This window comes from Tursiops truncatus, chromosome 1, assembly GCF_011762595.2.
Source record: "Tursiops truncatus isolate mTurTru1 chromosome 1, mTurTru1.mat.Y, whole genome shotgun sequence".
Lineage (NCBI taxonomy): Eukaryota > Metazoa > Chordata > Mammalia > Artiodactyla > Delphinidae > Tursiops > Tursiops truncatus.
The window spans coordinates 105,482,204-105,505,200 of NC_047034.1; the positions used below are offsets into that span (position 1 = coordinate 105,482,204).

The following is a 22,997-nucleotide window of genomic DNA, read 5'->3' on the forward strand; positions in this document are numbered from 1 at the left end:
CTTACCTGAGTTTGACATCTGTTATTTTCATTGCTTGACATTTTGATTTTGTGGGGGGGGGGGCGGGGGGGGTTAAACCTAGAGAATGGTCTAAGCCTGTATTTCTTACACAGCCTAGAAACTCACATAACTTAAAATTATAAGATATTATAGACTACTTTCCCCTCAAGGTTCTTATTGCCCTTCCCTGTCCCCCTTATAAATCTAACAATTTCCGCACCACTCTGTCTGATGGGCTAATCACCGTGACCACTTGCATTCCTTATTCTATATAAATTTTTTTTCTGGTCAACTACATTTGGTAAGTAGGAATTATTATACAATCAAAGACACGAAGAAAACCACTACCATTCTCCAGATGCATATTACGAATGAAATTTAAAAGGACTTCAAACTTAGAAAAAAAGAGATGTGTTCTAAGCTACAAATTTATGCTACAAACTATCCATTTGATGTCTAGATATATACTAGAAAAAATACTGTACTTCTGCACTTTTTTGTGAGATGTAGTCAGTATACAACCTAGGCTATGTGCTTTAAGTCATTGGATTGGGTCTAATTTAATTCATAGGCCAACAATTCCAAACGCATCAATTCTACCAGCAAGCCAATGTTTAGAAAGGCTCTCTTCATCTGCAGAGAAGACAATTCACTTGACAGCACTCCTTTCTTGAGAAATGACTCAAATCAGTTAGACTGAAAATAAATCTAGAGGGTACACAGCTGTCATACAGCCCAAAGTAGTCCTCTGAGCAATAACTTGATTCATTTTTCCCTAACTGTACAACTGGTTCTGCAAACAGGATTGCAATCCAACAATGCATTTTTGCCCCACTGTGAAGAGAGAGCTTTTCAGTGCCCGTGTTGGATTCCTTTATACTTACAGGTATGGTAAACTGCACATAGTGATTCCTTGATTTTATTTAATGAGAAACAGACATTTAAGCTCAATGATCTATGTCAACCAGTTACAAATAAGGTCTCTAAAATTAGACAATAATATTTTATCAATGTTAGCATCAAAGTCTGAGGGACAGACAGGTACCAGATTGCCTCCTGGGTATAGGCAACTTATTTATTTATATTGTAACATTCCTTCATTATTAACTTTTTATTATGGAAAATTTAAAACATACACAAAAGTAGAGAGAGTAGTAGTATAATGAAGCCCATGTGCCCATCACTCTGATACAACAGTCCTGATACCCACTCTAACTGGATTATTTGAAACAATTTCTAGACATTATATTTTATCTGGCTTATTTCAGTATGCATCTCCAAAAGGTAAAGAGTTTAAAAAATATAACCACAATATCATAATCATACCCAGTAGTGTGCTGATAGGTATTTTACAACCAGTTCTCTGGCCAGGGGGGCGGGGAGGGAGGAGGGGGATGGCCCTGATTTGTAGTCTTTGCCAATTTCCGTGGGGTTGATAATAAACGTGCAGCACACATTCAGTACCTCGACTATGCAGACATTAGCTATAAATAACCTTAAGAGCACAGATAACAGCAAATTATAGAAAAATTAGTAGGAAGTGATAAATTTTGGGTGTTACTTTTATTTTAATACTTCAAGTTTGTGTAATTTTTTAATGCTTGTGTTTAACAACTGGCTTGCAAAATTCCTGAAAACATAACAATCGTCTCTTGTCAACTCTAGCATACCACTGAATCACATCCAAATAATTAATAATTCCTTAATATTACCAACTATCCAAATTTCTCTCCTATTTTTCCTCAGCAATAGAGAAACATTTTAAGCAGGAAGGAAGAGGGAACTTTGCTTCAGAAAGCTACAGCAAAGAGTTAGGCTTTCTAAACGGTTGGGTGCTTCTGTGTGTAACTGTCTGCTGTTAAAGGCTGTTTCCAGGTGGTTAAATTAGGTGCCGTCATGCATATGTGCCTCTATATTACTGGGCAATCAGCAGTGTTTTTATTTCGCTTTTACTGCCCATTCTCAGGCACACGAGAGAGAGAGTTTAAAAAGGAGTAGAGAAGGAACTTGGCAGATGGGAAAATAAGTCCTTTCCAGGTAAACAACCATAAAATGATGGAGTGTTCTACAAGAAAGATTCCTAAGATGTGACACCTTCTGTCACACCACTGTTGAAACTCAGTTTGTAAAAGCCCTCTTTAAATGTGCCTTCCAGAACTGAATACGGCATGTCAGGTGTGGTGGCGGCTAAGACACCCCCTAAGTGGGTCTGCTGTCATCCCTGATGAGGATGCCAGGCTGCACTGTGACCCCACCTTCAGCTCATAGTCAAGTCCAACTTAAGTCTCGTAAATGAACTAGTGTCTACCGGCACTCACCCAGACTCCAGAGTGTACATTCATGAACTCCCTCCCACCACCAAATGCGTTTCCAAACTATCTTTCCAACATCATTTCCCACTGTGCCTTTGAACAAACCCTTTATTCCAGATAGGCCAGCCTACCCACCGTCCAAAAATATTACGTACCATTTTTATATTTTAAACTTTTTATTATGAAAACTCCCTAATACAAAAGTATAAATAATAGTATAAGGAAGCCCCATGTACCCTTCACTCAGCTTCAACAATTATCAACTCATATCACACCCATGCCCAGGATTACTTTGAAGCAAATCCTGGACGTATCATTTCACAATTATTTCAGTACTGCATACATTCTGTCCCGTACGTCTCTGCTCAGATATTTCCCTTCCACCCCCTTCACCTTTCCAAATTCTATCTCATCCTGCCAGGCTCAGTTTGGGTCTCACTTCCTACATTGTTTCCACTGAACTTGTCACTTAGTTATATGTCTCCTTGGGCATCTCTCTTATTGCTGTCCTGCTGTTCTGTACCTCCTAAGCTGTATACTCACAATGTCATTAGCCTGGAAAGCAGGAAACTGCTCTCACTACACAGACAGTGCAATGATAATGCTTAGTAGGAAGAGTACTAAAGAATAACAACCTGGTTTTAGAAAGTTTATTAAAATTTGGTACACCAATTTCACACAGCATATTGACTCAATTGCTTATATGGCAAATGTCTCATGGCATAGAACAGGGTGTGCCCACAAAGTATGACAGGCCAGAAAGAACACTAGACATGAAGCTAAAAGAACTAGCTCTTCTCCTAGTCCTTCTGTTTGTGTGTCATGTTGGGTTATATTGAGTGACTTCTCAAAGTCCACCTATAAAATAGGAATTAACTGTAGCCATTCTCTATCTCTCTCTCTCTCTCTCTCTCTCTCTCACTGGACTGTCAGAGTCAAATGCGATTATGTATGTAAAGATGGCCTTGTAATTACAAAGCATGTTGTTGATACAAATCATTACCGGTAAATGCAGAAACGGCTGGCCATCTGATTTGATAATAAGAAAAACTATTGCTTTGGATCCTGCATATATGAGAATAAATTTAAGCTCTCAACAGGGAAAATGGGAATGTGAAAGATAGTACAGAGATCAGATGGGATTTAGAACCAACAAAATTAACCCTAGAGGAATTCAGGAGCATACCTGGATTCTAGTTCAAACACCACTGCCTTATAATTAAAACAGACCAATTAAGGGACCCCGAAAAAGAGACTGCAAAGGAAGCAAGATATACTGTCAGCTATTTAAGAAAAATTCCTGTTACGTTACTTAAATGAAAAGGCAAAATTCAACATCTGATGCCCTCCTTCAAATAAAACTGCAGAATTATCCCCCAAAATGGCTATAATTCTGAATTTATTTTCTCCTAGGACATTTTCAAAGTCTTTGACTTCTCAACTTTTCCTTTTGCTTTGTCAAAGAACAATCATTACTATCACTCTGCAAACATTTATCATATTATACTAAACACTACTTAAATTACAATAGAATTGAGGTCTCTCCTTCCTCCGGCAGAAAAGAGGATAGATGGCTTTATCAAAAAAATGCTGTTCTGCAACTGACACTGCTAGCTGTCATTGGAGTCCTGTGAGAGACAGGTTCAGCCTATCTAAACCATCCATTAGAATATTAATATTATACGTTTTCTTGCAAGTAAACGAAAATTACAAGGGGTGAGGAAAAGGCTTAAATTTTTTAAAACTCTGGATAATCTAGGCCAATGTAGAAAAAAGGGTTTTTCAACTTTGGACATTAACAGAATTTAGCAATAGTTGGTAAAAACAACAGCTGCTAAGCCTGGTAAACCCACATGAGATTATTAGGTCAAAAATCACAGAAATACAGAGAACATTTCAAAACTCCCAGCACACTGACAACAAAGCACCAAAGTGAAATCTCATTAGGAAAGGAAATGGTTTTAGAAAGAACTTTTTTTTTTTATAAGACTGCTGCACCATGTGTAACATCTCTGAGGACTTCACTAGAGAGGAAAAACACAGAATCAAGAGTGAACTACAGAACAGTTTCCTTCCTCTGTTCCCTTTCCCCTCTCATCATTCTCCAATGCACACACCAGGCAACTCTCTGCATCCTTACAACTCATTCTCCATTCACAAAAACACTGATACAGAGATTTAAAAAAAAAAATCATCATTTTTCAAAAATGAGATCATATTGTTAGAATAAACTTTCTCTCGTCTAGATCACTTTAAGATAAGGAAACTACCAGTCACTGATTCAGTCACCTTCATGCAGAACAGGAAAAGAAACAAAGGAGCTCCAAGGCTTCTAACAGATAAAAATGAGAATTTTATGCTCTCTAGATTTATGTGGCTTCTGAGTATTGTTACCCATGCCGATCAATTATCATGAAAGACTTTTCAAAGTTAAAGTCTACACATCGCAAAATATGCATTAAAAATGTGAAGGACCATACGTTTTTTACTTGTTCATTTGCTGAATAATTCAAGGTTGAATTTCAGAGAATGTGAAGATTGAACAAATTTCAGGCTATAACAAAAACTTAGAGGCTTTTCCAATCTGGTCCTGGGACAGCTATAATTTCTTCTAATTTGTAGTGTTCCTGTACAATCAATAACTATATAAAAGCCTAATTTTCCAGCACTAGGTACTTTGACTCTAAAAATAACCAGGAAAAAGTCCATTTAAGCCTAGTTAACTGAAACAACAAATTATAAATCATCAAAAGACAAATCAAGTGGAACCTACCCTAATAGTTCTTCCTAGGTAGATAAGACAAAACAAGCCCAGTGTTTTGTGAGGCCCTTACAAGTAGCTGATGTGAGGATGAAGTAGTCAAGTTCGCTCAGTATATTGTAACACTCAGTTGTGGAAGCTAATGCTCACTCACCACAAGATAACCAACCACATGTAAATATTCTTCTAAGCCCTTTATATCCATTAACTAATTTATGCTCCCAACAACTCCATGAGGTTATCTCCACTTTACAGATGAGGCAACTGAGACAGAGTTATGGGATTTATCTATGCCTGCACAACCAGTAAACTCGTAAGACTGGCAAGAATGTGAATAATCTTCAAAGACATCTCTGAGGGGAATAAAAAGTAGCTCAGCTCAATAAAATGAACAGCACACTAAACGTACATTCGTTCATTCACCCCTTCCTTCAGTCATGGGTGTAGCAGGAGGAGTCAGCAAAATGACTAAGGAGAGTGAACTCTTATCCTGACTAACATCTACCTTATTTGCGAGCTAAGCTACACAGTCTCTCAGAACACCAGCTTAATCGTAAAAATAGACATAGCTCTACCTGGCCTTTCTCCCTTCACATTGATGATAACATCAAATGCAATGGATACTCCTTTCGCCCAGGAGGCTTCAGAAAACAACTGCCCATGAAGGAGGAAACTCCTGGCAAATACAAGCCCTGCTCCCCCCATAAAACCTACCCAACGTGCCCACAGTTTTCAAGCCTTCTGGGAAACAAGGAACTGTCCTGTGTGGAGTGATTACCTGCTTTCCACAGACTTCTCCTGTGCAAAAAGAGTCATTATTCTTCCCACAGAACACACACTACTTCTCCCAAGTCTTCTCTCATTTCTAGTAAGACACTCATGTTTAGAAGCTGTCTTAATCCATTCGGGCTGCTATCACAAACTCCCATAGACTGGGTGGCTCAATCAACAACATTTATTTCTCACAGTTCTAGAACCTGAGAAGTCCAGTACCAAGGTGCCAGAAGATTCAGTGTCTGGTGAGAGCTCACTTGCTGGTTCACAGAAGGACCTCTTCTCGTTGTGTCCACACATGGTTGGAAGGTCAAGGAGCTCTCAGAGTCTCTTTCATAAGGGCACTAATCCTATTCTTGAAGGCTCTGCCCCCATGACTTAATTACCTCCCAAAGACACCCCCCCAATACCGTCACCTAAGGGTTAGGTTTTAACATATGAATTTTGCGGGGGACATACTCAGCCTATAGCAAAGCTATGATTTTTAAAGTTGTGCTAATATAAGTACATTCACTGGTAACCTGAAATTTGAGGATTTGGGGGACTCCATAAATAATCAGAAGGAACTTAGTCCCTTCCTTCTACAAAAAACTGAAAAGTTATAAATTATAGTAAAACTAGTAAAACTTCAGTAAGCATAGATGGACTTATGTAATTACCATGGGATGCTTGTGATGAAAGAAAATGAGAATATGTACTCCTATGACCTCTTCCTCAAGTTTCTTTCATAAGAGCCTCCTCTGCTCCATCCCCACTGCCCTACTGGGTCTCCCAACATGACCTCTCACATCTCCAACACATCCTCCACATAACGGCCAGCATCACTTCCCAAAACAAATCTGATGTTACCTTCTGCTTCAAAACCTTCCTTGTGGCTCCTGGGCTCCTCCTGATGAAGCTGAGTGCTGCTTACGGGGTTAAAAATGTATCTCTAAGGCCACCCCAGGCAGAGGCTGAGCCAGAATCAGCACTGGGAGTTCCAACTCCCACTCTAGTCTCCAGCGTTCTCATTCTTGCATTCATGACACAAAGGGGAATAGCTGACTTTGGCAGCGAGGGCTACACTGGGTATATATTTAAAAAACTCAAAGTGTGAGATTGATTCCAAGCATATTTTCACATCAGTGTAAGAGACATTATAGCAGATAAAACTGGCAAAATACTATTTCATCAGGCAAAAAGAAAGGAGCCACATGGCCAAAGAAATAAGAATTTAGAGCCAAAAAGAACTTCAGGCCCTCATGCCACAATGCAACAGACACATAGAATGTTCACCTACTTTAGCTCCAAAAATTTGATTCACATCCCATGACTTTACATACTAAAACATTGTGCTAAAAACTATTTTCCCTCTACATAAAACACAAACATAAAACATAAGTGATGCGTAAGTGTTTTATAAGTGATTATAAAACATAATATTCGGGGCTTCCCTGGTGGCGCAGTGGTTGAGAGTCCGCCTGCCAATGCAGGGAACGCGGGTTCGTGTCCCAGTCTGGAAGGACCCCACATGCCGCAGAGCGGCTGGGCCCGTGAGCCATGGCCACTGAGCCTGCGCGTCCGGAGCCTGTGCTCCGCAACGGGAGAGGCCACAACAGTGAGAGGCCCACGTACCGCAAAAGAAAAATAAATTAATAATAATAATATTCAATTTAAAAATAAGTGTCTGGAAATTGGAATTGGTTAATTGGAATATTTTATTTAATCTTTGGGTATTTCATTATGGGTGTCTAAGAACCTGATACTTGAAGACGTAATATATGAAAGAATGAACATACATGTGGGAAGGTTAAAAACTACCTGTGGGTACCTTCTCCCAGATCTTATGGAAAACACTAATTTCCATAATATAGAGAGAATATTTAATTGTAATTCTAAAACAAGCACAAAATAAGTGCACATTAGTTTAACCACTTATTTTTAAAAATTCAATGGATGGGAGCAAATACTGCAAGCTATCAGTAATCAAGACAGATTTGTATTTAATTTTTTAAAAAGTCTAATACTGATAAATACTTTGAAGGGAGGAAAACCTAAGCTGGCAAATCTCCTCTACTGAATGATTAAGTTGAACAATACTAACTCAAGCATAGGATTAACAACTGGTAAACCATAAAACCAGCCCAAGATTCCTCCCATGTAATATGCTCCAGTAGATTTGTCTTTTGCAGTGGGGTGACTCTGTGGCATTTATTTCTGTACTACATCCCCTCCACAGGCTTCTAATGCTCTTTGCTCACCTTCATGATTATGGGTAAAGAAAGGTCTGGTGAAGTGTAGAACAATGGGAAAAGTAGGGCCTGAATCAGCTCATAACCCCAGTGCCCCCTCCCAGTTGGGTTGGTCCAGTTCTACCACCAATAAAGAACCACCCATGCCTGAAAAAACCCAGATCCCTTTTTAGCATTGTGAACCATGTAGGAGATGCTTATTATATCTGCTTTGTTCTCTATTTCTACGGTGCCCATCACCATAGCAACAAGGCACACAGATGGAAAAGTAGGCTAGAAATACCTAGAAATGGGGGTGGGGATGGGGACTATGGAAGAAAGGGCCTTTCACTGGTTAAGAGAGAAAAAGGCTAGAGTTCTTCTATCAACACAACACTACGGGGCACTTCTAATGGAAAAAGTAGGTTTTCTTTGCAACAACAGAAAGCAGCCTAAAAACTCAATAAATATGAGTGCTTGTAAGAGGTAGAGTGGCTAACTTTTGGAGGTTTTAAAGCCAGGTCTATTTTATTAGAAAATCTTGTGTGCAAATCAAAACCTTTACACAGCATCCAATTTTGGAAATTACACATTAGTTCCACAGCGTGTATGATTACTACTTAAAATTTTTGGTTATTTTGTTGTACTAAAAGTTGAGACATCTGTTAAGGAAGTGTGGCTGGGAAGATAAGTTGATACAATGAACATTTTCCTGAAAGTGACAAGTTTATCTTCCAAGTTTTTGTACAAAATATCCCCAGAGGAAATCACTGGGTGGAGCGGTGAGGGTGACTGTTGTTTCACCCTAGGGAGTCCCTGTCCCCGTCCCATCAAAACTGGGACAAGGCCTTTCCCACCTCCAGGCCCTCTGCTGTCTGTAAGAACATCTTCACACTCCAAGGTCTCTATTTTGGTTTTTGTTTGTCTTTTCCTTTTCTACTGCCAGCCTGAGTCCTCCTTGTTCATAATTTTCTAGGACATTTGGAATGCTTGGGATATTATTTATATTGTTACTGGTCAGGAAATAGAACAAGGAGCCACACTGGCCACATAAGCTACTTGGGGAGGTTTTCTACGTAAATAAAAATGGTGTATATATGAAAAAACAAGAGATGCTTTATGGACCAAATTGAGAGAGTTTAACACTAGCAACTTAGAGAGTTTAGCAGAAAAAGCAATGGACAACTTTATGGGAATCTTAGGTCCTTGACTCAGCCGCTAACTAGCTGTGACACTGGATGATTTTTACTTTGCCTTTTTCAACCTTAATGTGTTATCAGTAAAAAGAAAAACTGAGATGGAACAGGGATATGAACTTGAGGTGTTCTAAGGATGATTTCAAGGCATGTTAAAATGTTATGCATATGTGTGTAGTATTCTGGGAAAGACCCTCAAGGATACCTATAATATAAAAAGGTTAAAAATCGATACTCTGTAAGATCTCTTCCACACAACTCTACAATACCATGACTTGAATCAACTTACCCAAATAAACTCAAGGCTTTGAGCTCAGACTCAGGTGAGTGTAATACTCAGGTCTTCTCAAAAGTCCTCACCCAAGGGACGCTCTCCCTGACCACCCTGTGTCACCAACCACTACCAGCCGCCAACCGCTCTCTAGCCCTGTACGCTGCTTCACTGTTCATCAGAGCACTCAGTACATGATATTATATGTTGGATTTGCTTATCGTCTATCTTCCCTCCTCTAGGATGTACGCTCCATGCTGTTTTCTTCATTGTTGGATTTATTCTCAGTGCCTGGCAAATATTAAGTGCTCAAAAAATATTGAATAAGTTTTTTCTTAATCCACAAAATGAAGCATGGCAGACCCAAAATTCAAATACATTTTTTTTCTTTTAAAAAATCTGGCGGGGGGGAGCTTCCCTGGTGGCGCAGTGGTTGAGAGTCCACCTGCCGATGCAGGGGATGCGGGTTCGTGCCCCGGTCCGGGAAGATCCCACATGCTGCAAGAGCGGCTGGGCCTGTGAGCCATGGCCGCTGAGCCTGCGCGTCCGGAGCCTGTGCTCCGTAACGGGAGAGGCCACGACAGTGAGAGGCCCGCGTACCGCAAAAAAAAAAAAAATCTGGGGGCCTGCTAAGAGCAATGTACTCTACTAAGCATTTTGTGAGCGTATCTGTCTTACTTAATCTTCATATGATCACATTAAGGCAAGCTTTTCAATTTTTAGAGCCTTCTATAAAGTAACACATCTGGGAAAAGGAGGCAGGCAACATACTGTAGAAAAAGTTGTTTCATCAGGTACCAGATCTACAGCTAACTTGCAGAGTCTGCTGAGACAAGCCACAATCCCCTTATAAACTCAGTATCCACATTTGTACCCTGGGAATAACACTTGCCCCATCTCCCACAGGTCATCAGGAGAATAAACGTGCATATAAATGCTTCAGTATGTTAGAAGTGATGTACAAATGTATAATAGAGTAAGCAATGTGGTGGGGGGTCCCTGTAAGGTGTTTCAGTAGGATCTGCTACAAGCTGCTGGGAGAAGGCAAGAGCACAGGGGACATCTGTACAGTGTCCTTACATACATGGTGTCAAGAGCATCCAGGATCCAGGAGGACCCAGTAAAGACTTACTAATCAATGGGAATGATAGCCAGGCTCAACTCCTCTCCCTTCAGAATGCATTACTCTGTAAAGAAAAAAATGTCCCAAACCTAGCCTGGGACCAAACTTTTTTGCATGTAATTCACAACCTCCTCTTGGAAAGAAATTAGCATTCCTGATAAAACACTGCAGAAAACTTTTTTTCAATGGGATTAAGACTTGCTCTTAGAAATCAGTCACCCACTGACCTAGGTGACTGTCAGTCAAGCACCTGGTGATCCTTACCAACATTCTATTTGTATATAGTCTAACAATGCTTATAAAAAATTATGTATTATTTCTAAATATTCTAGGAGAGTTTGAGTGTACATCCCTAAAATGGATAATGGTGATTCTATCACTTTGGTATCAAATTAGCTTCCATCAAATCTTTTTAAAAGAGTGATAAGCTCTAACCATGTTCTTTCCCTTTTGAATGTTTTTGTCCACCAAGAAGAAATCTTTAAATTGGCCTATTGGGGCCTTTTTCCTTAGAGTTGACAAGCGAATTTGACTGAAAAGTTTTCTTTAGCACCCAAACCAGTTGATCTTCAAAGTGGGGTAAGGGGTTTGGGGGCTTTTTGTTTTTGGAAAGGAGGAGCACTCTGGTAGAATCTACTTCCAGATCACCAATTAACCTTCGTCTAAAAGTATGTGCTTCAGAACACCTGATGTCCAGCTGGTTCCTTCTGGCCATCTCCCTTTTTTCCCTTTTCACAGTCATCCGCTCCCCACATTCCACAAGAAAGGTAAACATCTCATTTCTCAGGAGTCTGCTTGTGGTGCATTGCCTTGGGGAGTAAAAAATCTCCAGGGCTCCAAGCTGAGGGTCATTTGAAATACCTGTAGGGTTCTAGATGTTAAGAAAGTGATTGACTTTCAAGACTGAGAAATCCTTTTGGGAGTTGGGGAACGTATCCATTTCTTTGCTTCAAACAACACTGGAGGGAGACCCAATCAAGTTGTTAAGACAACAGAACATGGAAAATCATTTTTGTGATCAATCACTAGGTAACTTTTGTCATACACCTCAGGAGTTTAAAAAATAGAGTGGAATTATACTGCCTTCATTCCCATGCACTTATATATGTGGTAAGGTGTCTTAAGCATTGACACTTAAAAAGAAGCCTTGATTATGAAGCCTATCTTATTTTAGCAATAAGTTTACTTATGCATAAGTAAACTCTTTTTAAGCCCCAGGCATCTCACTGAGAAGTTATTTTCCATAAAATTTTACCTATGCTTAATACTTATTCACCAAAATTCTAATATACTTGTTCTGGTCAATCGTATATTAGTCAAAATCATAAAAACTCAATCCAAGTGAAATTTTGTTTAACATTTAGAGGCTTATTGTCACAAGAACTTAAAAAAAATATAGTGTGTATGTATGTGCATCACAAGAGTATGATAAGGTAATCAATGAAAGATTTTCAAACATAAGACTGTCAAATGGGGATTAGGTTATATAGAAGAAGAATGAAATGAGTTCCACAAGGGAAATAACTATGTAAAAATTCCCAGCTTTTCTAGACCAGCTTGTTTGTGTGTTTTTTAAATGGATGACATGGTAGATATGAAATCACTGTGGTATTTAATTTAGCTTCCACTGGGTACATTAAAAAGAGTGTTTTTTTAAATCAATATTTATAATATCAGAAGTGCCATTTTTTACAACTATAAAAAAATTTAGACATTAACTTCTAAAATGTATGAGGAGAGGACACAGTGTTTCAAAATCCTTTTAGGGGGTACTGGACAAAAATCATTATCAGACACTTATTCTAAACTCCTTTATTCTAAGGACTTCCCTGGTGGTCCAGCAGTTAAGACACCACACTCCCAATGCAGGGGGCCTGGGTTCAATCCCTGGTCAGGGAACTAGAGCCCACATATCACAACTAAGACCCCATGCAGCCAGATTAAAAAAAAAAAAAAAGGGCTTCCCTGGTGGCGCAGTCGTTGAGAGTCCGTCTGCCGATGCAGGGGACACAGGTTCGTGCCCCGGTCCAGGAAGATCCCACATGCCGTGGAGCAGTTAGGCCCGTGAGCCATGGCCGCTGAGCCTGCGCGTCCGGAGCCTGTGCTCCGCAACGGGAGAGGCCACAACAGTGAGAGCCCCGCGTACCGAAAAAAAAAAAAGTTGCTTCTATCTTGCTGTCCTCTGTGCCCAAGTTTAGTCCCCAAAGCCTGGAATTGAAAGCACCCTTGGGGATCCTAAACTGCCTGTAAGCCAAGAACCTGTGCTGACCATCTAAACTTTTGACTTCTAATAGAAAGAGCCAGAGTTATTTCAGTAAAGTCCAACCCCTGAGTCAAGCATCCCCTGCAAATGGCCAAATCCAGAACTCTAAACACAGTAAACGTTCAGTAAACACTAGCTCATTAACAAAATATTTTGGTCATTCAACTGATATCTATTAACAGCATATATACAATAACTCTTCTTCCTACTTCTAACCTTCAAGGAAATCTTTCAGATTTCCAAATACCAGTCAAAAGTACATTATTGAAACAAAGCCCTGGACTAGATAATAAGTATACTGAATTTTATTGCCTAATTCTTTCCCACATATCAGTTTACATGCCAGGTATAATGCCTGGCTCAGGAAGCTCACTCGGGAGATGAACAAAATTCATCCTTTATCATGAAGGAGCACCTAGGAGAAGGCAGAGGCATTCTCTGGCAGAGGGAATATAACAGATGCACAAGCATCAGAGGCAACACAGGGAAGGGATTCAGGAGCTCCTACGAGTGGTAGGCAGAGGGAAGGGTCTGGAATGGTCTTTCACAATAGGTATGCTTGAACTGACTCTTGAAAGATGGGCAGGTGTTTGACAAGGGGATATGAACACAGAGAGAGAAAAGGAAAAAAAAGCCACGGAGTGAAGCCATCTGGCTACCTTGTACCTTCCTCTGCACTGCAGACAGTTTAGGATGGCTGGTGCATGGGGGTGTTACTGTGCACGCTGTGTCCATGGTGCACGCGTTGGTGATTTAGAAATGACGGGGGTGGGGGGAGCGGGGGGCAGTGAGAGGTGAAGCTGGAGAGTTGTAGAAGCAGACGGAGGAAGACTGTATTATATGGCTCTCCAAGGCATTTGGAATCCATCCTTTGGCAAAGCAAGTCATTAAAGGATTATTAAACCAGGTAGTCGTGGTATGAAATTTGCCTTTCACAATGATTATTTTCCTGTTGTGTGAACAGCCAATTTTGTGGGGGGAAGATAGGAAAGACTACAAACTGAACTACCATTTGGAGGCAATTAGCAGCAGTCCTGGAAAAGACTCAAGGCAGTCAAGAGACTGTAAAGGAAGGGCACTGTTGGGAGGTACCTTAAGGGTGTGGCCTCTGGACAAACTGGTCACCATCCTTTAAGGAGCAGTTAAGGGGGGAACAAAGCAAAGAGAAGCCCAGAGTGAGTTCTACGCATTTTAGGGTTATGTAATTGGGTAAATGGTATTGCTATTTGCAAAAATATGGAATCTAAAGATGATTAGCAAGTTTTGGTGGGGGAAAGGGTATCTTTGGTACACTAACTCCAGGCCCTTCCTGTTCTATAAGGCAGGTAGCACCGGTGATATCATCCCCATTTTAAGTTCAAAGGGGTAATTTTTTTTTTTGCCCCAAATCACATGTAGCAGTTTGGGGAGTCCAGGACACACCAGGCTTAACGGCGGATATACAAGCGAGCCAAGATCCATGCTTTCCCGTAACTTGTATTCTGGCGTGGGCGGGGAGGGAAACAGAAGATAAACAAGCCAGCAAACAATAAACCAAAGCCTGAAAGGCTAGGACGGAGAATGGCAAGGGTACTTTATCTGAGGTGATCAGGGAAACTATACCTGAGGTCATTGGAGCTGACCTTCCATTGAGAAGGAAGCAGCTACGCAGATTCATAAGAGAAGAGCGTCCAGGCAGAGAGCAGCAACTGAGAAGCCCCAGAGGTAGGAACAAGGTTGGTGTGCCCTGGAGGAGGAATTCCAAATACTGGCAAGTGGTGAGCGACAGGAAGCCCCAGCTCCAAAGGCATTCCTGGGAGGGCGGAGGTGAAAGCCTTGAGCCCCCTTAGGGCAGTGCTAGCAGAGCATAAATACTCTGGGAACCTGCCCACCAAGCACAGCATTGTGCATCCAGAAACTGCATCATGACTCACACTTTTCGAAGACAAGTCATTGCTCAGTTGCCTATTTCGGCATTGAAATAGGGCCAGGAACAAACTCACTTAGTTTTGCCTAGAGAGATGAACTTTAAAATCTTCAGATGAACAGAATTCATCTGCTCAGAGCAAGAAATAACCTGCAGTCCAATGGCAGGCGATTCTGCCCCCAAGGCTCCGTCATGTCCTCACATGTTACACGGGAGCAGAGCCTCCCAGCCACCCTCCAAGGCCCTCAAAGGGACTAGAGAGGTAACATTTTCCCCAAAGGATGCCCCATGAGCTCAGCTGGAGAGGATAAGGAGAAATGGTACCCCAGTGCCAAGGTGCCAAGCTGGGTCCTGTCAATGAGAGCCTGAAAGCCTTGGAGAGACCGGATGTTCGGCTGCCTGCTGGCTCTGAGACGCGCATCCCAAGCACAGCAGTCCAGCCAGCTCTCTGGCACACACTGCCTACGCCTCCCCTCCTGTGGTCATCTTCCACTGCTGCTTTGTGGTCTACCTATTCTGCCAACATTCCTTCATGTGCCCCCATTCAGCCAAATGCCTTCAAATTCCCCTCGCTAAGGGTGATGCAGATCAACCCTCTGACCCTCTTTGAAAAGATCCTACTTTACAGCCAGTTTTCTCAGATGCATCTGCTTGGTGTATCCAAAAGAAAAAAGTAGCTGAATTTAAAGTCTGTCAATATAGCATGAATAAATTAGAAAAGAATTAAATTGTTCCTGAATTAGGTGACCCCTTTCAGAGGATCACATGGAGAAGTTATATATTATGAACACTTAAAGATGACTCCAAACATTACGGCCGCTTTGGAACGGTGCTGGAAACCTGTGGCACACTCTGATCCCTGCTTAAGGCAGGCTCATCTCACGTCCAAGCTCATTTCAAGCCACACTTCCACAACATCTCTGCTCCCGCTCCCTGGCCAATTTTTGTTCCTAAAGTCACCATACAACCTCCAACCATAAGACGCTTGCACATACTTTCACGACACCTGTATATCTCCTTCCTAATAATGTTGGTAGTAGCAATTTTTCATGTATTTGCAGTGATTGATTCTCCTGTCTCCCCCAGTAACCTGTAACCTCCATGGTGGTATGGACCACGTGCATTTTTGCTTACTGTTGTGTCCCTAGAACCCGGCACGGTGTCTGGCACACAGTAGGTGCTTAACAAATAGCTGCTGGAAAAAAATACTATGAAATATACTCATTGGTGGAACGTTTCTGCTTCTGAGAGTGCATGTGGCAAAAAATCATTCAAATCAAGGCTGGAAAAGGTTAAAGCTGAGCTATTCTGGTTTTTATATATATATATATATATATATATATATATATATACACACACACACACACACACACACACACACATACAGGAAAGACTTTGCTAGGTTTAAACTGATTTTGGGGACAATTCTCAAAAAGTCTGACTAACAATTTAACAATACTCATTTGGATATGTATGGAGGTGACCAATTTTAAAACTTTTTTTTAATGGAATAAGAGCTCATTTTCAAAAAGGTTCATCTAGATTAGGCCAAATTAAAAAAGAAAAGCTACCACTTACTTCATCAGGCACAGTTTATTAGGTAATCTACATACATTTTTTTCATTTACTCCTCATATCTGAATCTTACCCCCAGGTTACAGATTAGGAAATTGAGGATGCAAGAGGCATACTGAGTAAGTGGGAGAGCCAGGATTCATACCCAGATCGTTTTGATTCCAAGAGCTATATCTTAAATCTAAGCCACACTATAAGCTAAGAAATAGGTGTGACATTGAGTAATAAGGCGTTGCTCCCTCCCATGATAAGGTACAAGACTACAGTCTAGTACCATCGATTGGGGCCAGTATTTAAAATAGGATTTGGATGCCAACGATGTGGTAGTAGAGAAATGAGACAATTCATGAACAAGGAATAAGGAGGAATATGAACTAACATTTACTGAAAGCTTGCTTTATGCCAGATACTGGATACTGGATTAGATGCTTTCATGTTAAGAGTTCTTTTAATCCTAAGAATCCTGTGAGATGGATAACAATAGTCAAGAAAAAAAAAAGGTGTAGAATAACAGTGGTGTTCGACTACTCCAATGTTCCTTTCCCCCATCTCACTAAGGATGCGAAAATCCCACCTTTTAGCTGGGCATAAGGTTGTCTCCAGTAAGGACAATATTCTCCAGTCTCTATTCCAGCTAGATGAGGTCATATTGCTAAAGTCTGGTCAATGAGATTTAACAAGAAATGTATGACAGCCTCCAGGAAATTTCCTTAAGAGACCCTGGGCTCTTGCTTTTTCCCATCTTCTTCCCTTCCTTTCATCTTCCCTTCTACACTTGGAACCTGGATGTGATGGCTGAAGTTCCGCTTAGGACCATGAGATTGAGGGCCTCATTTGATGTTTGGTAGTTCTAAAAGGTGGAACCAGCCTAGGTCTCAGAGGACCTGTAAAGTCATAATACCAGCTCTGGACTGTCTCTCCATAAGCTTTTTTTTTTAATGTAAAAGAGAAACAAACATCACTTTGTTTAAGCAATTTTTCTTTGAGGTCTCTGTAACTGACAGCTAATCTTAACTAATCCAGCAACCCATCCAAAGTGATAGCGTAGGGTTCAGACACAGGCTCATCAGTCTGCACAGTTCACGCTCTTAGGCAGAAGCCTGAAGAACTCCTGATTATAATCTGCAATAGACTTGAGGGGGAGATGTAAAAATGCTGAAAAAAATTTGAAAGAAGATAAGAAGGAAGGTTTGAATATGCTTTCAAATCTGCACACCTGAGACAATCAAAGGGAATATGCTACTCGACAGTAAAAAATTTAGTCTCCATCGTAGATGGACTGAGGAAGATCTCAGTCACCTGCATGGAGCTGGAAAGAGAAGAGAAATAGAAGCTGTGTAGCTGATAATGTCTCTGAAAGATGCTGTTGACCGAGGAGTGGGCATTGAAGAATACAGCCCTGAAAATGGCCACAGGATGAAACAAACAACAAAGAATTACAAGGAATCCTGAAATTGAAGAAGCAGGAGATGAAGTTCAAAGATACACAGTCTGGAAAGAAACAAGCAGAATCATATGACCCATATCAAGCAGAATCACATGACCCATATCAAGACCAAAAAGGCCAAAGTAAAGGTCAAGGTTGAAGCTCTGACAACTCATTTTAATTCATTTCCTTTACATGGGTTCACAACAGCATTGCAGAAGTGAATTTAAATTGTGTTGCAATTGAGTAGAATCCTAAATAAGAGGAAGTCATAGAACAGGGAGTTTATTATCACCCTTTGTTCAATTTCTAAATGAACAGCACTGAAAAGAACTTAGCAGAGAGATACAGTGATTGGAGTTAGGTCTAATTTTATTTAAGATCAATCTTAATGATCCAGAAAAGGAAAAATAAGTTGTTATGTCTGCCAAAGACATTATTTTAAACACGAGAAGAAAACCTAAGTCATAATAAAGGCGTGTAGGAAGTTTCGAAAATATAGATAGGGAATAAAATGCAAGTGGGCAATAGCAATAAAAGAAAAGGCAGCAATATGAAAACAGACATGACAGAAATTAGAATGCATTTTACAACTGGTTAAAGAAATTCTATACTATAATTGGGCCTCCCAAATTCCTATGAGTGGTCGCAGGTCTGTACTGTTTGCAGAGTAAGCAATACTCCCTGCGTCAGGAGAGCAGCGAGGGACATGCTATATAGGAGGCAATGAAAACCATGCCACCGAGTCTGGAGTTAACACGACAGATTCAGCATACATTTGTTTCTGATAATATCAGTGTAAGCTAGAAGGATGCTGGAAAGAGAAGCAAAAAATAAATTTGGAAATTCAACTTGAGAAACACTAAATGAACATCAGATATTAAATAGGCTATTTTTTATGGGCAGTAAAAAATCAAAAAGGAACATAGAAATACTTGGATACCATCAAAAAAGATTTTAAAATTACAAAAACTTTTTTATAAATAAAAATTTTGGCTCAAGCAAGAATCTTCTACATATTATTTCCAACCTTCAACTCCAGAAAACAAAACAAAAAATCACAAATTTCAAACCACTGCAGGAAAATACCCACACAGCCTAAAAAAATGTGGAGGGATAACGGAATATTATTCAGTACTAAAAAGAAAAATTATCAAGCCATGAAAAGACATGGAGGAAACTTAAATGCATAATACTAAGTGCAAGAAGCCAATGTGAAAAGGCTACAGACTGATTCCAACTATAAGACATTTTGGAAAAGGGAAAACTGTGGACACAGTGAAAATATCAGTGGTTGCCAGGGGTTGGGGGGGCAGGAGGGATGAATAGGAAGATCACAGAGGAGTTTTAGGGCAGTGATAATATGATATAGTATCATACTCTGATGATATTATAATGGTGGATACATGTTGTTATATATTTGGCCAAACCCATAGCATGTACAACACCAAGAGTGAACACTAATCTAAACTATGGTCTTTGGGTGATAATGATGTCTCAGTGTAGGTTTATCTATTGTATCAAGTGTACTGACTCTGGTGGGGGATGTTGATAATGGGGGAGGCTATGCATGAATGGGAGCAGGGGGTACATGGGAACTCTCTGCAGTTATTCTCAATTCTGCTGCGGACCTAAAACTGCTCTAAAAAATAAATTCTATTTAAAAAAAAAAAAACTTGAAAGACCTGGTACTCTTTTCCAGTGATATTGATTAGGGCCCTTTTCATTTTAATTAACGTTGGTGCTTTCATTCTGAGGATTCGGAGGAATGAAACAGCAATGGGGAGGGGAATGGTCTTTAAAAAGCAAATCTTAACTAGTCAAATGAAAACACTCCCAATGTGAGAATCTTCCTGTTAGGCTGGACATGTTGGAACACTTTTCCAATTTAAGAAAAAAAGAACGTTTCAAAGAATAGTAAATTTAATTCTAACATGTAGTAGATGGATAGTAGGTATCATGACTCAACTGTACACTCAGCAACAACACTGTCCCCCTCATTACCTGAACTAAGAGTAACGTCTGATATGTTAGGGGCCCAGGCACTTGTAGGATTGGCTGACATTTTATATTCCTTCAAGGGTGAAGCTGTTGACTAGGGAAGCCAGGGGCAAAAGAAAGTCACCTTGGCACTCACAAATCAAAGAGCACTTTCGGTTCTCAGGAGGTGGAAACTCAGCACGTGGAGGGTACTGGAATTTTTAAACAATTATACTGCAGTTTGATTGCTTCTGTGTACTACAACCTGACACTTAGGTTTTAGGAGACCTAACAGTCTGATAAAGGCACATACCATTTCATTTCCTCTTAGAAAGCAGTGTACACTTTGCCTATTTTAAGTTGGTTAACTATTTGCAATTTAAAAATTTCAGGGCTTCCCTGGTGGCGCAGTGGTTGAGAGTCCGCCTGCCGATGCAGGGGACACGGGTTCGTGCCCCGGTCTGGGAAGATCCCACATGCCGCGGAGCGGCTGGGCCCGTGAGCCATGGCCTCTGGGCCTGCGCGTCCGGAGCCTGCGCTCCGCAACGGGAGAGGCCACGGCAGTGAGAGGCCCGCGTACCGCAAAAAAAATCAATAAAAATAAATAAATAAAATTTTCATACCGATATCTTTTTACGGACTTAAAAAAAAAGTTTTTGGCAAGGCGAATTTATTCAAGGAAGTTCACAGGTAGGTTTTCGTTTTTAAATCAGGTTTATCCTTTTTTTGGGGGGGGTGGGAAGGGGGCTGCTGAGAGGGAGTCTTTCTGACCACAAAGAAGTCTTCCACAAATGTCATCTGACTAAAGGCAACCTATGGACTTTGGGAAGTCAGGTGAGGACACAGAGTGATGAGCCAACACCCAGCCTCCCCCCTTCTGACCTCTCAGCACCTGCTCAACTGCAGCCCAGTAAGGGGAAACTCTTAGCTACTCCCTCGAAATGGGTATAGGTTGCTCCCTTCTCCTTCAAACAAACGAATGCCAACACCACCGTTAAACTGTAGGCGAACAATTGTAGATTTCCCACGAGCAGAAAATGTTTGCCAACCAACAGCGCCAGGGCAGGGGGCAAAGGAGAGCGACCCAAGCGCGGACGCCCTCCGGAGAGGTCTGCTCATCTAGGGAGGGCAAGACTCCAGCCCAGGAAACCAGAACCCGGTTTCCGCACCACCCTGAGGACTCACACTCAGGTGCGGCGCCGTGACTGCTGGGGGAGACATGCGACCGCACCGTCGCGCCGCCCACTCCTCCTGCCCCGAATGATCCCAGCACCCAGAAGTCCCTCGGGGGTATCACTTCTAGCCCAGAGACGAGGGAGTGGCAAAACCGCGCCTCATCTCTCTAGCCCAGCCACCTGCCCGCAGGCCCGGCTCGCAGGTGAGGCGCGGACAGGTAACCGCACCTGCTCGGCCACCCCCACCTGCTGCGTCCCCTCACCCGGTCCTCCGCCCCCACCAACTGGGTCGGCTCGGCTCCTCCTCGGTGACCAGGGGCGTCTCGCCCCGACCTACCTGCGTGCCTCCGGCCCCGGGATCCGGCGCTCCTCGCGGGGTGCGCCCCGCGCCGCTCCGGGCGCGCCGGCGGCGGCCCCGCGCCCGCACTTCCTTGCTGCCGGCTGCTGCGGGCTCAGCGGGAAGCCCCAGCGCTGCCAGGCTCACCGCCTCCAACCGGCTCCATTGTGACGCGGCGTGTTCCGCCGGCCAATCGGGGCGCGGCGGCGCGAACCGCTGACTAAGTTCGCGGGGGGAGAAGGAGGGGACTGGGCGGAGGCAGGAGGCGGAGGCGTTGGCCGTGCGGCGGCGGTGGCGGCTGAGGAGAAGGAGGAAGGGGAGAAGAGGGCAGCAGCTGCTTCGGTAGTTGCTCCTGCTGTTAAATTTGCAGCAGCCTCGGCCCGAGTGTTTGCCCAGCTTAGGGACTGCGGGGGCCTGTGACTCACCCCTTGCTGATGGAAACAAAGCGCGGCTGCCATCACCCCGGGAGCGCGCCATGTGGCCGCCCGGCCCGCTCGGCTGGGGCTAGAAAAGCGGGGGGCTGTTTTCAAGAGACGGCAGAGGGGCTTAGGGCTACCCAGGTGCACATGCAAGGGACTTTGGAAGTACATTTATGTGTCGGACCACTGCCTTCTCACATGTGCACCCAGAGTAACTTGTTATTTACATAACGTGTTTTGAACCTGAAGGGAAGGCTCGGGTGGAGCTGCGGGAAATCCCTTTACCTTTCCTTATACTGCGTACTTAAGATGCAGGGCCGAGCCCCTGTGTGGCAGTTTACAGTTGTACCAAACTAAGCGGCTTAAGATTCTGGGCCTCCAATAGCATCCGTCTCTCTCAATATGTCGTTATCCTCGGGATGCGGAGGGAACAACGTGATAGAGGGGTCTCGCTTTACTCATAACTAGGCTTTTACTGCTAAGAAACTGCCGGTCTACCCTATCTACTGACCCGCTCTTCTCCCTCTAAGTGGGAAAAGTTATAATGTGCCTTACAGAACAAACGAAAAAGTAATCCAAACCCAGGAATTCGGGGGACAAAATTTTTATCATCCTCATTCACCCCCTACTCTCATCCCCACCCCAGATTTAAGTCAGTCTTTTTGCAGACTATCATCCTCAACACTGCGATTCAATTAGGCAACATTTATATCTTTGAGTTGCTATGGCAATCACATTACCATTAAAAACAAAGGTATGGGAACCTCCAAAAGGAATAAAATAAAGACTATAAAAGGCTCAGCATTTGGAGCATATCTGATCATTTTGTATAAATGGGAGTAAAGAAAATGGAACGACTGAGTTATATGAGACCAAGTGGTGTCAGACAGAGACTGTTGAGATTAGGACTACAATTTAAATTACCCCAAAAGGGAATAAGAGGGTTGTCTTTGTGACACCACTGCTCTATTCCCTCCTTGTCCACTCCATTCTGGGTTGGCGGCTGTCTTGGAGGAAAGGCTGAAAGAGCATTTCTTCATTTAGTCATTGATAGAGTCTTTATCGAACTTCTGAGGGTGAGACACTGTGTATGTACAGATCTGTTAAGCTAATTTAGATTTGAATTTGGTCCTCAAACGGCTTACAACCTGGAGAGGAAGATAGAAAGTATTCAGAATTAAATATGAAACGAGGAAAATGAGTGCTATGAGAAATACTGATTGGTTGTAAAGTCATGGCATTAAAATTTTTAAATGTCTAATTTTCCAT

The 22,997-nt window shown here is 42.0% G+C and overlaps 1 protein-coding gene across 4 annotated transcripts in view; it reads right to left on the bottom strand.

Annotated features, from left to right (window-relative positions):
- Positions 1-21,480, bottom strand: part of LRRC8B (leucine rich repeat containing 8 VRAC subunit B) — a 74,307-nt gene extending 52,827 nt beyond the window's left edge. For 2 of the 4 annotated variants that reach the window (XM_073787536.1, XM_073787529.1), the window contains exon 1: positions 21,310-21,480. The gene's annotated coding sequence lies outside the window, so the exon portion shown is untranslated. The remainder of the gene's footprint in view (positions 1-21,309) is intronic. The other 2 variants (XR_012323890.1, XM_019920012.3) reach the window with 2 other exon arrangements.
- Between the last annotated feature and the right edge of the window lie 1,517 nt (positions 21,481-22,997).